The 15,842-nt window shown below is 40.3% G+C and overlaps 1 protein-coding gene across 4 annotated transcripts in view; it reads right to left on the bottom strand.

Annotated features, from left to right (window-relative positions):
- LOC122395367 (terminal nucleotidyltransferase 5C) overlaps positions 1–15,842 on the bottom strand; it is a 151,216-nt gene that overhangs the window by 69,148 nt on the left and 66,226 nt on the right. For 2 of the 4 annotated variants that reach the window (XM_043392904.1, XM_043392895.1), the window contains exon 1: positions 15,141–15,810. The exons of the other annotated variants lie outside the window; for them this stretch is intronic. The gene's annotated coding sequence lies outside the window, so the exon portion shown is untranslated. Of the gene's footprint in view, positions 1–15,140; positions 15,811–15,842 lie in introns of those variants that run through there. 4 annotated transcript variants of the gene reach the window in all.

The raw sequence follows: 15,842 nt of genomic DNA, 5'->3' as shown, positions 1-15,842 counted from the left end.
ATCGAAAAGCGTTCTAGCGTGGAGTGTTTCAATATAAAAAATGTGGAAAATTTTCGAGTAAATGTAAAAACTTTGATTAGAATACTGCAATATTTTACGATTGATCTTGGAGACAATGTTCTCGTACGGAGAAGGATGGGAACGCGTATCGCGTACTTGACCTTCCACATGAACTGATACGAGCGATAAGGAAGTCGAAGAAAAGGCAACCTCGGGGAAAAGTGAAAGCAACGCTCTGATAAGAGCTTGGAAAAGTAAATGGGAGCTTGGCGAGCGATACAGGAACTGGAACCGTTCGAACATGTTACGTTACCGTTGATAACGTGGTAATAAAGATAACCGGGGGGAAAAAACAATGAAAACTCGCAGACCACGGGGGACAAACGCGTAACACATTGATAAGTGTGCTTGCGTGCTTCGTGATTTCTTTTATCCTCGAACGAAATCCACGGAGTCACCCGTCGCTATCAAGACGACTTAATCGAATAGAAATATCGGAAATGTAATTTTTCCTGCTTGGACAAATTATTTCATGCTGGTTCGAGACTTGAAATGAAATATATCATATACCAATTTTGGTTGCTCGAAGAATAGAAGAATTTCTTGTTCGTTCTAAGGTGGAATCGAAATATCAGAAAAATTTCGAGACTTGAAATTAAATATATACCAGTTGTTTTGGTTGCTCAAAAAATCATAACAATCTCTTGTTTGTTCTAAGGTGGAATCGAAATATCAGAACTATATTCCTATTTGGAAAAATTTACACTAGTTCGAGACTTGAAATTAAATATATCATATACCAATTTTGGTTGGTCAAAGAATAGAAGAATCTCTTGTTCGTTCTAAGGTGGAATCCAACTATCAGAACTACATATATTCCTACTTGGAAAAATTTACACTAGTTCGAGACTTGAAATTAAATATATCATATACCAATTTTAGTTGCTCAAAGACTAGAAGAATCTCTAAGTTGGAATCGAAATATCAGAAAAATTTCGAGACTTGAAATTAAATATATACCAGTTGTTTTGGTTGCTCAAAGAATAGAAGAATCTCTTGTTCGATCTAAGATGGAATCCAACTATCAGAACTATAATTTGTCCTCCATGAAGAAATTATTATAAACGAGTTCGAGACCTGAAATTAAATACAAAATAGTTTTGGCTGGCTCAAAGTGTTAAAGAAGATGTATAAAAGCAAAAAAGAAGTAAGGAATTCGAGGCACCGGTTCGCAACGTTGACAGGAATGCAATGGTCGTTCGACGAAGTAGCGCGAATCCGAAGGAAAACTCGCGCGAAAAAGGGGGACAAGGCGCGGAGGAAAACCGAGGTGGAAAAGCGAGGCGCGCTTGCGAGCCGCACTTGACCCGCGATGCGCGTGACGTTGCGCCCATAAAGCAGGAGAGCAACGGAGGAGAGAAAGGGAAACGTGCAAAGAGTGGGGAAAGGTGCAAGGGGAAAAATGGTGGGGAGCGGACAGCGCGACGATAGGCGCGGGCATTACGCTTTTGCGATGGAACGCGCGTCGCAAGCGAGCGTTTTAATGTCAAGGAACGCGCACAACACGTTTTGCAACAATGCGAACGTGGGCTAACGGCGTAACAGTACCGAGGTGTCCTTTACGCGGCTGATGGCCTGACCTCGAAAATATTAACCCTCATCCACAAGAAACACTCCATATGTACCCAAAAAATCGGGGGTTGGGCCCTACCCCTAACCTAAAATATCCATAGTTAACAGAAATTAATATTCTGGTATGTTTATCTATGATATAGATACTGGATATCGTTTAACAAACGCTGAGAAGTCTAAAACTTGCTTAAATTATAATTTTCTTTAGTTGACTACGAGTCTCTGGATAGTAGATATAATTGAACAATGATTGGGAAGTCTAAAACTATCCATTCTTGAATCATTTCATTAACCTTTATTATTTATAATATTTTCTCTAATATAAATATTTTTTTCTTTTCAAGAAGAATTGAAATTGTATTCTTTTTATTGCTGATACTAGACATAAGTAAACAATGATTAAGAAGTCTAAAAGTATCCTTGGTTGAATTATTTTACTAACTCCTATAATATTTTGTCATGTAATTTTGTATTTTCTTGTATTTTCCTTTTCAAAAAGAATCGAAATTGTATTCTTCTTATTACTGATACTAGATATAAATGAACAATGATTAAGAAGTCTAAAACTATCCATTCTCGAATCATTTCATTAACCTTTATAATATTTTCTCTAATATAATTTTTATTTTTATTTTCAAAAAGAATCGAAATTGTATTCTTCTTAATACTGTTACTAGATATAAGTAAACAATGATTAAAAAGTCTAAATCTACCCTTGCTCGAATTATTTTACATTTATAATATTTTCTCTAATTTTGTATTCCCTTTTTCGAAAATAATTGAAACTGTATTGTTTTAGCCGTTAACTCCCTCTCTATCGCTGATTAAATTAACGCGACTTTGTCGTGGCTAAATATATCTTCGCCCGTATCAGCGCCGATTAGCGTTTCGCCACAAATTACGGCTGTATAATTAGCGATTTCGCCTATTTCTGCCGCCGGAACGTAATCTGCAGTTTCGAGCCTCCCACGTCGACCCAGGACGTCCGGTTCACTGGGACAAACGTTTATCGTCGGATCCGACAATAGAAACTCGAGTACGCGGTCAGTGGAACTTCCTCGAGTTTCGATCGTTTCTTACTCAAAGTCAGCTAGCTAGATCAACGTGAAAGCTTTCGATCGACGGGTGCAATGCTATTCTCTAGATTACCCAAAGCAACGTTCGTAACTTCGAGTCTCAAAAGTTTAAGGGGAGAGTCTCATGTGTCATTTTTCTTAATTTTTTTTAAGGAAATGTTACATCCGACGTTATGATTCTCTTTTGCAGTTTGCTTAGCTATCCTTTGGGAGTACAAGGTAATTTTTTCATTAATTTTTATTAACTTTTAATGTTGTTATCACGTCCGCAGTAAACATGTGTTCGAACACTGGCGTAGGTGATTGCAGCTCTCAAGGTTCACAACCACGATACTTGACATTTATCTCTCAAAATTTAACAGTACATTCTTAAATATATATACTTTCAAAAAATGAAGAAAAAGAAAAATTGATATATTTGAGGACTGCTTTGAAAAACAATATTTCTTTAATCTAACAGTTTAAGGGATGGCAATATTTGTTTTCCTTCAAATCATGTGTATGTTAGATACAACATTGTAATAAGAGAAACAGCATTTTTATATAGATTAGCAACAAATCCAATAAAGAAAACTGATCATTCCCCGAAAAATATGAGCGTTAAGGGGTTCGGAGAGATTGGTGGTTTCGCCAAGGAAAAAAGAAAGAACGAACGTCGAAGGAAGCAATTAGCCCGTTCCGTTTCCGGCTGGCCACCCTGTACATAGCCGTTGCGCCGTTATGACATGTAAATCGATGGAAATTAATTCCCGTGACTCCGTCGAACAAAGCGGAGCAAGAGAGACGCAGCCACAGAGAAACTATTCTCGCGACCTAATTATCCGCGCGCGATTGCGAACGATCCTCGAAATCGCGAAGCTCCGCGAGTCCCACGTGAACCGAGCTGCTTAACGGCCGTATCGCGATCGTAATAAGAGCGTTACACAACCGGAGATACGACTCGCGATATTTTCGAGAACCATAACCCACTGCGCCCACGTCGTTCTCCAGCGACAAGTGGCCCGTTTCGTTCGTGCATCTCGCACTCCATTGTTTGCCACAGTCGACCGTGCTCCCCCGTCAGAGCTATCTTTCTCCCACCGTACCATTCCTCACCCCCCTCTCTGCAACTTATTAATCTACGTAGGTGGTAAAGGAAGCGCGGAATCGCTGCGATTTACACTACTCGTTGCACAAACTCCATTTTCCACGAATATAGAACTACTGTTCGTTTAACCTTTACGCGGTTACACTGGATATCGTGTTTCGTTCGTTATTCGATTTGACATTTCATTACTGCGTTGCATCCATCGAACACGCTCGATAATTGTTTCGCCGGTATTCGCACTTGTGGTGCCTCTTAACCTCCTAGATTTTCCAACGCTGAACGGAGACGACTATAGAACCGCCTGAACAGTATTCTTTTGCAAATACTGTTTCGTACTTCGTATTTTAAAGAAGCTCAAAAATTAATTATACAAAACGCTCTATGCAACTGCTTCAGGTCATAATTTATTAATGCATTTACGAAGAAATGCACAAAGGAGAAAGGTAAATGGCTGGAAGAGCACTACATCTGTAGGAACTCTTTTCCAAATTCAACATTGGATGTGCAATTAAGAATTGCATCCTTTCTTTACATGGACATGCATATTTTTTACAGATACTTTAAACGCAGTTATAGAAACAAGAAAAAGAACGTTATCAGGAATGTTTACAACGTAACGGAGAAGCGTTTGAGCATCTTCAATAAACATATTTCTTAACACTAAACCTACCGCGACCGGTCAAATGACCGTTTTTAAAATTCCCTCTAGGATTTCTAGCACGCAATATTATTTTAGCGCCATTTAACTTCACGACTTTTCTTGTAGCATACGTGCAATGAATTTTACAATATTCACTTCTATTTTTATTGTCTGTTTTCTGAGAAAAATATTTAGTCTGTCTTGTCTACCACGATTTATATTATTTATATTTTTCAGTAATAAACTAGACAAAATTTGGTACCAAATTCTGGTTAACTTGCGATGTAAGTAGGAAATATATATATAGCAAAGATGAAAGGAGAGAATCTTCAGTTTTCACTGTCTTAGAACAGTCTAACAATGCGCATTAAAAATAGTTAAAATTTAGACGCGTGCAGTTCCCAAACTACCAGGGTTTGATTAATTATTGAGCCACCGTTGGAAGCGGCAAGGCCTCCTCTTTAAAGTGGTTTTTGGTTTTTGACGATCCGACTTTCCGTTTTCGAGATATCGCAATTTATATAAATAGGTAATTTATAAAAAATTCTCTTATGGCGCTTCCCGTGTTAAAGTGGACTGAAATTACTAAAACTTTAATTACTTGCAATTTCGAAATTATTAGTATTTTCCCAATTATTAAGGCATTGTTAGCGGCGACAAAGCTTCCCCTTTGAAATGGTTTTTGGTTTTTGTCGATCGGACTTTCCGTTTTCGAGATATCGTAATTTATGTAAAGGGGTAATTTTTTTAATTTGACTGTCTCTGTCTCCGTCTGACGCGTCGCGCTGGACCTCTCTTTCTCGCACGTGACTCGTGACCGATTGACCTAGTTTCGGGCGTAGTATTTCCAAGAATTTACTACGCACTGTTTTCTATCTGCGCGCGCGCGAGTTCATTGATCTCAATGAAACGTAAACAAACGTTCGGACCCTCATATCTCCGAAACTAGCCACTGCATCGACTTGAAACTAAAATCGCTATATCTTCGGAACTAATTACGCTATCGACTCGTACAAGCGCTCATATTAAAGGGCATTTAATCCTCTATCAGATGACTATAACAACCACTATATTTTATGCTGTCTTCTAGGTTTATTTTGCAATTTACTTTGACACTACATACCCAAAGTAGTTTTAGTAATTCCTATTAATTATACGATTGATGTGCGATAAAACTGGACTATAAATTAATTATTTAATTGAAAATGAATTTAAATACAGGATGTTTGCGTAATTACTAGCCAACATCTTTTCTTAAATAGTTCTTTTCTCTAGAACTAATTATGGTATCGACTTGGAACAAAATTCGTTTTCCAGGACATTTTATCTTCTATCCGATGAAAATTAAGAAATTTTTTGACGTAAAAGAGAAAGATATCTTACGAATAAAGATCAAAACATAACTTTCTATACATATAATGCAAAAATTACGTTGCTTCGTAAAAGAGAAAAAAAAGACTGTTCATGGTAGGAATGGGTATGCATGAAGTGTCGATAGGTTTAGCGTTAAATATATTTCGAGAATAATTTCTTAACCATAATGTAGAATATATGTGTTTAGAAACACGAAGGTGATTATTATTTATTACAAAGTACATACGTAAAATGAATCAGCGTTGGAAAATCCTGGCTGTTAAAATATAGAGCTAAGAATATAAAAATATTAAAAGATTGCTTTGTAGGTGGAAATACCCTCTTAAATTCGATTGCAAAAATGATCCTCTGCGTCATACGCGAAAATCCAGCAAAAGCTCCGCGATGATCGCAGGGAACGACGATGGACAGACCGGAGAGAACCAACAAAGATTGTTCGAAAATTCCTATCTAATCGAAGCTAAAAATAACGTCGCGATAACCGCTGAAATTCGACAAGAGTGGGGACTCTGTACGTCCATTACGAGATACCGAGCCCACTCGGTCGATCGTAAATTTCGTCATTGACGGTGTCGACGACCGAGCCCGTCGATTTCGACGGGCGTTAAAGCCCCGCGACGGTCGTGAAATTTAATTAAATAACATTAAAGGCGAGAGTGCACGCGAAATATTACGTCCGCGAACGCGACGTCGAGTCGCGAGCCGCGAGTCGTCGCTTTAAAGCGAGATTTCCATTTCGATTTTAAACGGGACAACCGGTGACTTGGATGTGAACTATCCTTTGTATGGAAAACGTGCTTCTCGATTCGAGAAATCGTTATAACGAGCATTCGATAAAATAAATTATTAATTCCGGACAAACGATTCTCGAAACAAAAATATTTGAGGAATACCATCCCGAGAAAGTCCGTTGCGTAATAACGCAAGTTCTAAGTTTCTCCACTGTTTCATTAACATAAATGATCCCCATTGTAGAACCGCAGAGATCAACGTGAAAGTTAAATACGGTAAGTGCGTTTGAAAGTTCTTTCCACGGAGTTTCCAGCAATTATTCGCGTGCGTATTAAGTAAACGATATCGCGATCGAGCGTTTGTAAATTATTGAAAAAAACCGAGTGGAAACGTACGTCCTCTGCTGTTTCAACGTTTGCTCGTTGAATTTCCACCGGACTGTGTTTCCCGTGTCACGATTAACTTCATTCTGACCGACCAACGCAAACAACGCGTCACGTGATCTACGCATGAATGATTCGTACCAGATATCGGTGCGATATCGCGTTTAAAAAGCAGACGTTGAGTCACTAATTGCAGCTTTAATGGAGAATCAATTAAAACCTCGCGTTCCGTTTTGCATCTTACGTATTTAACGCAAGATTCTTCCACATATAAATAAACATTATTTCAAGCAAGGGCTCGATCTCCAAGGCTGGTTCACGAAAAAGAAAATTACTCGACTCTAATTATAATTTTATCGTTGCAGAAATAATCAATATTTTTAATACAACTGAATGGAAATTCCCAAATAATCAAGATGAAGGATTTCCAACAGACGTTACGATTTAAATGATCTGTGGAGACAACGATGTCGAGTGTTTACTACGAAAGTAAAGAGAGAATAACGTAGAAACTACAAAGCATTGACAGTACGCCAAAAATTGCGACACCTGGCGCAAAACGAAAATCTCTGGACGACCGCCAACGCGCGTTTCGCGAAATATTGATACAAATTGGTTTGAATCTCGTTTCCCCGATTCGCGATCTCGTTGCACTTGGACATCGCGAAACGTGATCTCCGACGAGCCTAGGTAAACTTCCAACGCGTTACACCTCGTAGACCGTAGGAATGGCGCGTTGAGAATCTGTCGCGTCGACTAATAGATGACCTCGGAATTGGACACATCTTTTATCGAATTATTACGGTTCGCGTTTCGTATAGCACGGTTGTTGTCTCGAACATGTGAGAAAAATAATTGGAAACGCTGCTCGGTGGAAAATTTCTGTTCCTTAAAATATTTCATCGTGTAATTAAAAAGGTATCATAATTCTATAAATAAAGTGATCTTCGATCCCCAGGATCTTCTCATACCTTCAGTTGCTAATAATTATAATCTCAATTTCAAATTTATTCCGAGCAAGTTAAAAGTTACTTAATACTGACCACATTTATCTTACTCTTGACATCGCGATGTTGATTTCTCTCATCATCGCGTGCATTTCGTTTAACCTCTGGTACGTCATCGAGCAATTTCTCAGCTAAAAGTTCCCTTCTATCGACTCTAGGAAATCGTGGCGTTGAGAAGCTAGACGAATTACAATTGCATGGTGCGTGCAGGAAAGTGCAAGCGCCCTGCGACCTGCCAGCGAACGCAACAAAGTTAAAGAAAGGAGGAAGCGTTACGGGAGTCGAGTGAAAGGCTCGTGAAACACATCACCCCCTGTGTTCCAACCGTATCGTGACTGCGTAGTTGCAGCCAATATTTGAAAAAAAAAAAGAAAGGGGGAAAAACTGTAAGGGAACACGGAGATTGATAAGAGTGTATCATAACGCGGACGTTCGCCGGGCAAGAAAGGAGGAAGTGAAAGGCAAAATTGGAGCCCCATCGATTGAGAATTGCAACTCCAGTTAGCAACGTGTAACCCCTTTGCTCGAAAGATCGACGACGATACGACAGAAGTGAATCGAGACGACAATGTATCGCAGCTGGAGCGAATTATCTCGAAAAAAAGGCGACGCTACGAAAGCAGGAAGTCCCCGGAGGAACGAGTGAAAGGCGTGATTGGAAAATTCAGCCGGCGAGATTATGGCTGGAACTCGACGCACGTGCTCGTCCGTATCGCGTCGCGACGCGTCACGTAACGACGCCTATCTCGACGCAGTTCGCTGCCGCGACAAATTTCATTTTCTGATTGGAAACCACGTATCTAAAATTTATTCTTTTTAATCTCATCGAAAGATGTTATATAGGGTGTTTGGCCATTTTATTGGGAAAAATTGTAATAAGAGACTCTAGAGGCCAAAATAAGACGAGAATCAAGAATATTAATTTGTTGATTGAAGCTTAGTTAAAAAGTTATTAACAAAATTATTGCTAAAAATTATTAATATAATTTGTCCGCATACACGAATTTTTTTCTCGAAACTGCGTAGGATTTTGGGGGTATTTCTATTGACCAAAAATGATTGTAATTGACCCCTACAACTAAAAATATTTTTTCTAGAACGATTTGAAATTTTTTAATTTGGACGAAAAATTTAGGCATCTACTCGAATTTTTTTCTCAAAAATGGTTAGAATTTCGGGGATATGTCTATTGACCAAAAATGATTGTAATTGACCCCTGCAACCTAAAATAATTTTTTTAGAATGATTTGAAATTTTTTGATTTCACCGAAAAATGAGGCAACTACTCGAATTTTTTTCTCGAAAATGGTTAGACTTTCGGGGTTATGTCTATCCACCAAAAATAATTGTAATTGACCCCTGCAATTAAAAATAATTTTTTAAGAACGATTTGAAAATTTTCAATTTCACCGAAAAATTTAAGCACCTACTCGAATTTTTTTCTCGAAAATGCGCAGGATTTCGGGGGTATGTCTATCGACCAAAAGTGATTGTAATTAACTCCTGCAGCCAAAAATATTTTTTCTAGAACGATTTCTAAATTTTTTTTCGCCGATAAATTTTCCGGTCAGTATGGAACTTTAAACGTTAATAATTTTTTAACGAAGCCTCAATCAACAAATTGATATTCTTGATTTTCGCCTTATTTTATACCTGTGTGCACCCTGTATATGTTAATGGTATACTCTGAGTCGTTGAAATTGATTTAAACTCACAATTTCGAGTACAAATCAATATATCGTCACGATAGGTTTTATGTTTGAAATTTATTTGTAAAATACAGGTTCGACGAATGCATCGACGCGTGGTATCTGTGGTACACGCATCCTGAATCGAAAGTCGCGGAAAAATGGCACTCGACGGTGTTAACGGCCAAGGCACGAATGATAGGGGCGAATGGTTGCCCAACTGGCGAGAAATGCGATGGTACGTTGCTATTCTGCTGTATCGAGGCTCGATTTATTCGCGACACGCAACGTACGTGTTGCATGTTATCGAGATTCGCGGTAGAACGGTTGCTGAATTTTATGGCCGCGGAGAATGGAATTTCCAGGAGTGAAAAGTTATTAGAAACGGGAACGATTCCTGGTCTTCTTCTCTTTGGAACTTAAACTGCCTAGATTCTACCATTCGTTGCACGCGTATTATCGAACAAATGGACGCTTCTCGCGTCGAAACTAAATTTTGGTCGCGTTGGACGGACGACCAAACACTTCTGAACGCTACTCTATGTTAAGTAAGTTCTTCTCATAATTGGATACGATCGCATTTACGTAACCGGGTTAGGTTTTGTAACTTGCGTTGCATTACCTTGTCTTGTATTCTTTGTTCTGCTTGCCATAATGTAATAAAGTCGTTATTATCATTATCGAGCTTCTCTGGGATAAACACGTTCGGATGATAGAAGTCAGTTTCGCAATATCGGAGCAATTACAGCTTCGATACATTCGTTAGAGTCGCTGGTTTTCGAACGTTCGCGTTAAAATCGATTTTAAAGTCGAAACCATGTTACAAGATATCGAAGAAGAATAATTAACATTGTTCCGTTCTCTAAAATAAATTTCCTAATAAACGTTCTAAATTATGGCTAAACACGATACATTCTCCAGAATGGAGGATGAAGAATATTGCTCGGAGTAATGAAAAATTAATCAGTTGCACACATAAGAGCGACCTAAGCGGTAACCTCCGACAAAAGAGAAATTACTAAAGTAGAGTAGAAGGAACTGAAACACGGAGATAACTCGATTCTTCGAATCCTTTTACTTCCATCTCGGAGTCTCGTTAAATGGAGAACTCGCGTTGAAAGTTCAAATTGCAGTATCTCTATGATTAAGAAAATACGATCGTACCCGGAGGTCTTTGTGTCCGTCTCGCGATCCCAAAGAATATCATGCAATTCAAACCGAGCACTTATGATCTTTATATAAGCTTCGAGATATAATCGACCTGGAATTAAAACTTAATTATTCAATAATTCCTCACATACTGGTTTATCAATCTTTTACATGAGGTGTCATGGCACTGAAAATACTGAAATCGAAAATCAAGGATAAATTCACCTCGATTATTTCAAGAATTTAAACAACAGAAGTCCATTTTTCTCGAGGAAAAAAGATTAACGCCCTGAATTTTAATTGTGAATATTGACCAGCGACTCCAATTTATTTTCATCATATTTCGACTTGCAAGTTTTTTGTCAAATTTTAAATGCTACAATGTAAATAATGTTTTTAAAGTCGTTCAAAACAGTCTTCATTCCTCTCAGAAGTAATACAATTTTGATTATTTGATTTATATTAATTATAATTGAGTACTGTGTGGAATTTTTTAAAACATTCATTGGGATGCATTCTGGGTTTGTGTTCACAGATCTCACGGTAGAAAACTGTTTGTTTTTTTTACCAGATTGCCTCCTTTTGGTGAACAGACAAGACATTTATTTTTTATTTGTAAACAATTATTGATAACGACCAAAAAATACACTTGGAACGTTAAGGGTTAAATTATCCTTGCAACATATTGTAAATTAATTTATTTTGTTACATTCACTAAACGATAATGTTTGACTATGTAAATCCACATCTGTAGTTCCTTGCATATTACATCTTTGTACTATAGGGTTTGATTAATAAATGAATAATAATAATAAATCGAAGCGTCACGACGCCTAACCTTCGAACGCGTCGACGGTCGTACGCGAGCGCGAACAGGGAAAATTAAATACCGTAGGAAGGGGAATAACACGATTTAACGACGACGGGCACGGCAGCGGGCGAAGGCGTAAAAGTGCACACTGCGGGGAATTACACCGTCGCAGAGAGGAACAGCCTGTTGCACTATCTACGGCCACGGAACACGCAATGGTTGCCCTAGGTCGTGTCTCTCGAACGCGTGTATTCTCGAACGGGATTTCGTAATCGTTCTAACAATACATCGATCGAGCGCCCGAGCGCGCCTAGCAAACAAGAGATCCGTTTCGCGGCAACCAACGAATGCCATCTTGGGTCTCCGCCGTAAAAATGTACACAGAATGCTCGCCAACACTGGGAAAAATTTCAACAGGAGCTCTTGGGGTCAAAACAAGACGAAAATCAAAAATACTTCGTTAAGAAGTTATTAACGTTCAAAGTCACGCAATGGCCCCTAGAATCGCCCATTAATATATTCTAAAATCAAGAAATTTGTATCCTTGATTTTCTGAATCTCCCATTAATATTTTTCCCGGACGCCAGCAAGGAGATAACTCGATGCTTATAATCGCTTTAATGCATAATAATTTTTATCCTTCGAATGCCCATCATCCGTTGTTTACTCGTCCCGTGACGAATCGACTACAGGTTAGCTCCTAGTCGTAATTGGCGTTTGCCTGCAGGTTTGCGCTATCTAGATACTGTGCAGCTTACGTTTTGCACGTAGCCAGACGTTTTTTAGGATTTCGCCTTGAAAAATGTTTGACCACCGAAGTAGCCTCGAAGTAGCCTCCTCGTCCACGTACGCGCGGAGAACCGCGCTTACAACACCATAGACGAGCGTTGCGAATGAATTCCCGTCGACACGCGGCTTCGATTATTTAACCGCGATTTTGCCTCGCTCGCTATCGCAAACAACCTGTTGACTGCGTAATTAAACGCGCGACGCGCCAAAAGCGAACGTGCAATCGTTAACCTTAGAGAATCCGCTTGATATTCCTCGCCCGCATCTCGATCGAACAACCGACACAAATTAAATAATCTTATCTCCACGATTATAAAAAGACTGGTTGCGCCCGATTTATTACGTGCTATTCTTTGTCCCACCTGAAAGTAGTATCGCTCCAAGGACACGCAGACACTTTCACGCACTCCGAATGTAGAACTCGTTGCTCGCGGAACTCGGGAGAGGAAAAGATGACGATCGTGCTCGCGGTTCGTAAACGTAAGAAAATTTTCCCCGTACGGGACATAAATATCTGGAATTACCGGTGCTTCCTGGTTCGTTCGTATTTCTGTCGATTAATTCAGACTCGTACGATCGACTCGATCTGCTCGAAACGATTACTGGATCATCGACTGGAATGCACGATCCTCGCCACCGGATAATATGTACTTTCGAAGTTTTCAACCGTCCCGGTATAATTTAGATATTCTCCGTGTTATCGCGAATTCCTAAGAGGTCTAATTTACGTAAGTGCATATGGACGTCGAGGCGCAGTTAAAAGTACTGTTACAAACCCTAATTTCGGTTATCTGAAGCAATTAAACGTAATTTTTTTACGAATTTGACGTATAAATGGCCATCACTGCGTATCAACGTGCTGATCGCGACACCAGTTTTTCAGTCTAATAAATCAATGAAACGGTCATTTCTGTCACGAACGATCGTACTTGCAATTAGATATTCTTCCGTTATAATTACGTACAACGGTGGAACTAACGACGATAACGAAATACATACAAACGCGTCTAGCAATGGTTCCAAGAACTCGAGCGTGTGCTTGACCTTGATCGATCCGAAGATTCCTGGAACGTATCTCGCGAAGTTATGATCGCGAACGACTATTGCGCGCGACAATTTCCTCCCAAAGGGAGGGCAATTTTCCAATTGATAATCTGATTCAGCTGAATACGGCGCGTTCAACTCGCGATGGAATCAGATCGTTACGATTCGATTTATTTCGCGTTCAATCTCCCTTATTAAGTACTCGAAATATTTCAAACATCGAAGGACCGATAAAATTTCTTCATTACAATCACTAATATAACTTAAATTGTTTACTTTATTCTACATAAAATATATTAACACTAGAACTACCGACAATTATAGTGTGTTTATTTGTACCAAAGAAATTGAAACGATAGATACTCGCAGAAATATATAATGCAATGGAAATAAGGAAATTACAATAAATTTTCAAAAATTCAGTCGAGTAAATTTCTTGCAAGTTTAATTAGAAATTATACGAATGGGTCATTTTGACTGGTTTGGTAGTTCTATATTTCGATCGCTGAGGAGGATCGATGTCGTTGGAGACGGTTCTTTTGCACCAAACAATGGCTCAAATTATCGACCATAGTTCGAATTTCCATCCAGCTGTGCTCGACGTTGTTTCCGTTTGAACGTGGATGGAGGAAAAAAAAGCACGGAAAAAGGTATTTACAGTCGCGGCGAAAGGAAGAAAAGGACTCAGGAAAGGTCGCGCGCCTGCGCGAGCGATACGGGTTCTAGAAAGAGCGCGGCTGTTCGTATATATCCGCGTTCACGGACATATACGGGCTGTTTCCTAAACACGGTTGGTAAAGCAGGCAAGCGTGGACGTCGCGACGCCGACGAGGAAAGAAAACGCGACGATTGAAACGTTCGAGTCGATCCGACGTCGGGATGTCGTTGGAACGACACAATTTTCTAGAATCTTCGCTGCCTCCTCGCGAATGTTCGTCGAGCTTCGACGTTAGGTTTGGTCGTCGCCATAACCCGAATGCCGCGTTCGAAACGGATCGCTGAAGCTTCGAGATCGATACGTTCGAACGAGGGAGACAGCGATGGGAACGATTCGATGACACGCTCATTAATATTGATACGTATCGATTCTCGAGCACCGTGGTATCAAACAGGTACCGTTACAAGTAGTCGTTCGTATCGGGAAGACGTACTTGTTGACATTTCTTGCGATATCGACATAATTCAAACATCGAGTATCGTTGTTGTAACCCCCAACAGACAACAACGCGACTGATACACTATCAGAGCCGGACGTTATTAGACTAACCTCGATCGAACGTAACCACAAATAGCTGCTCGAACAAAACTGTTTTACGTGAAACGATTCACAGGGACGATCAACGTTTGCCCGCGACGTATTCAATGTAGATGTAGGAATAGATTATGCAAAGAATACGGTTATGTGAAAGCTACGTAAATAATTCGTCCCAGCAGATCGGGACTGCCGACTAACGATGAGACAGCTGAGAAGCGATTGTTTTATTTCGAACGACGATTGTAAACAAGTATCGAACTTGTACTCGTATCGGTACGACGGTTGCGTGTCTCGTCGAGTTTCAAACCGTTCGTGATCGTACTTTCGATACAGCGATACGGGAGAACCAATCACCAACGTCGATTCATCGATAATATTCAAACGCGTACGAGCCCCGTCTCTAAAGATAGTTTTCGAAGGCTACCATATGGAGCTGCGAGTGTAAACATCGTGTGTAACGGTCGGGTACTCACATCGTGTAAGAGCCTCTCCTTACTGTCGTCGGGACGCGGTGACACAGCACGTCTCACGAGCGATGATCACCGATGTCCAAGCACGGTTACATGTATCCGATCCGAGCGTTCTCCTGGTCCACTGTTGTGCGGGAGTACGTAGCGCGTACGGTTTTTTACTCTCGCATATGCTGGTCGTCCGGCACCACACGTGACGTTTTCGACCGGCGAACGTGCCCGAGAGCGATAGGGAACAGAGAGAATATCGCGAAATACAGAGCGGCCGTGTGCGTTTACCGGCGGTTGGTCTCGCGCTGGGACCGGGTTGCACTCCGCGAATCCTCACCAACGGGGCCGCGTTTATCGGCGAATACCCTACCCTCCGAAACGGACCACCAGATGAAAAACTTCTCAGCTCGATCGACGAGTATGCTCGCCGCCCGTCGTCGTTGGACGGGCAGACGCGAACGCGATAGCCGCGTACGAGTTTGAATCGAAGTTCCTGGTTCCGATCGATCCCCCGATCCTACGTGTTAATTCACCGTCGTTCTCGTAAACACACAAGCTCACGTGCGGGGAGTACGCAAACGACGACCGTTTTGCCGATCAACGACGAAACCGCGGGTGAAGGAACGGAAAAAAAAAACTTACAGATTACAACGGCGGTTTACACGTCGACGACACAACAAGTCGCCGCGGCGAACCAATTGACACTGACAGCGG

This window comes from Colletes gigas, unplaced genomic scaffold (assembly GCF_013123115.1).
Source record: "Colletes gigas isolate AHSC1104 unplaced genomic scaffold, ASM1312311v1 Colletes_gigas_Sc00001, whole genome shotgun sequence".
In the NCBI taxonomy this organism is placed as follows: Eukaryota; Metazoa; Arthropoda; class Insecta; order Hymenoptera; family Colletidae; genus Colletes; species Colletes gigas.
The sequence above is the reverse complement of the archived record's forward strand: the minus strand, read 5'-3'. Positions and strand labels throughout refer to the sequence as shown.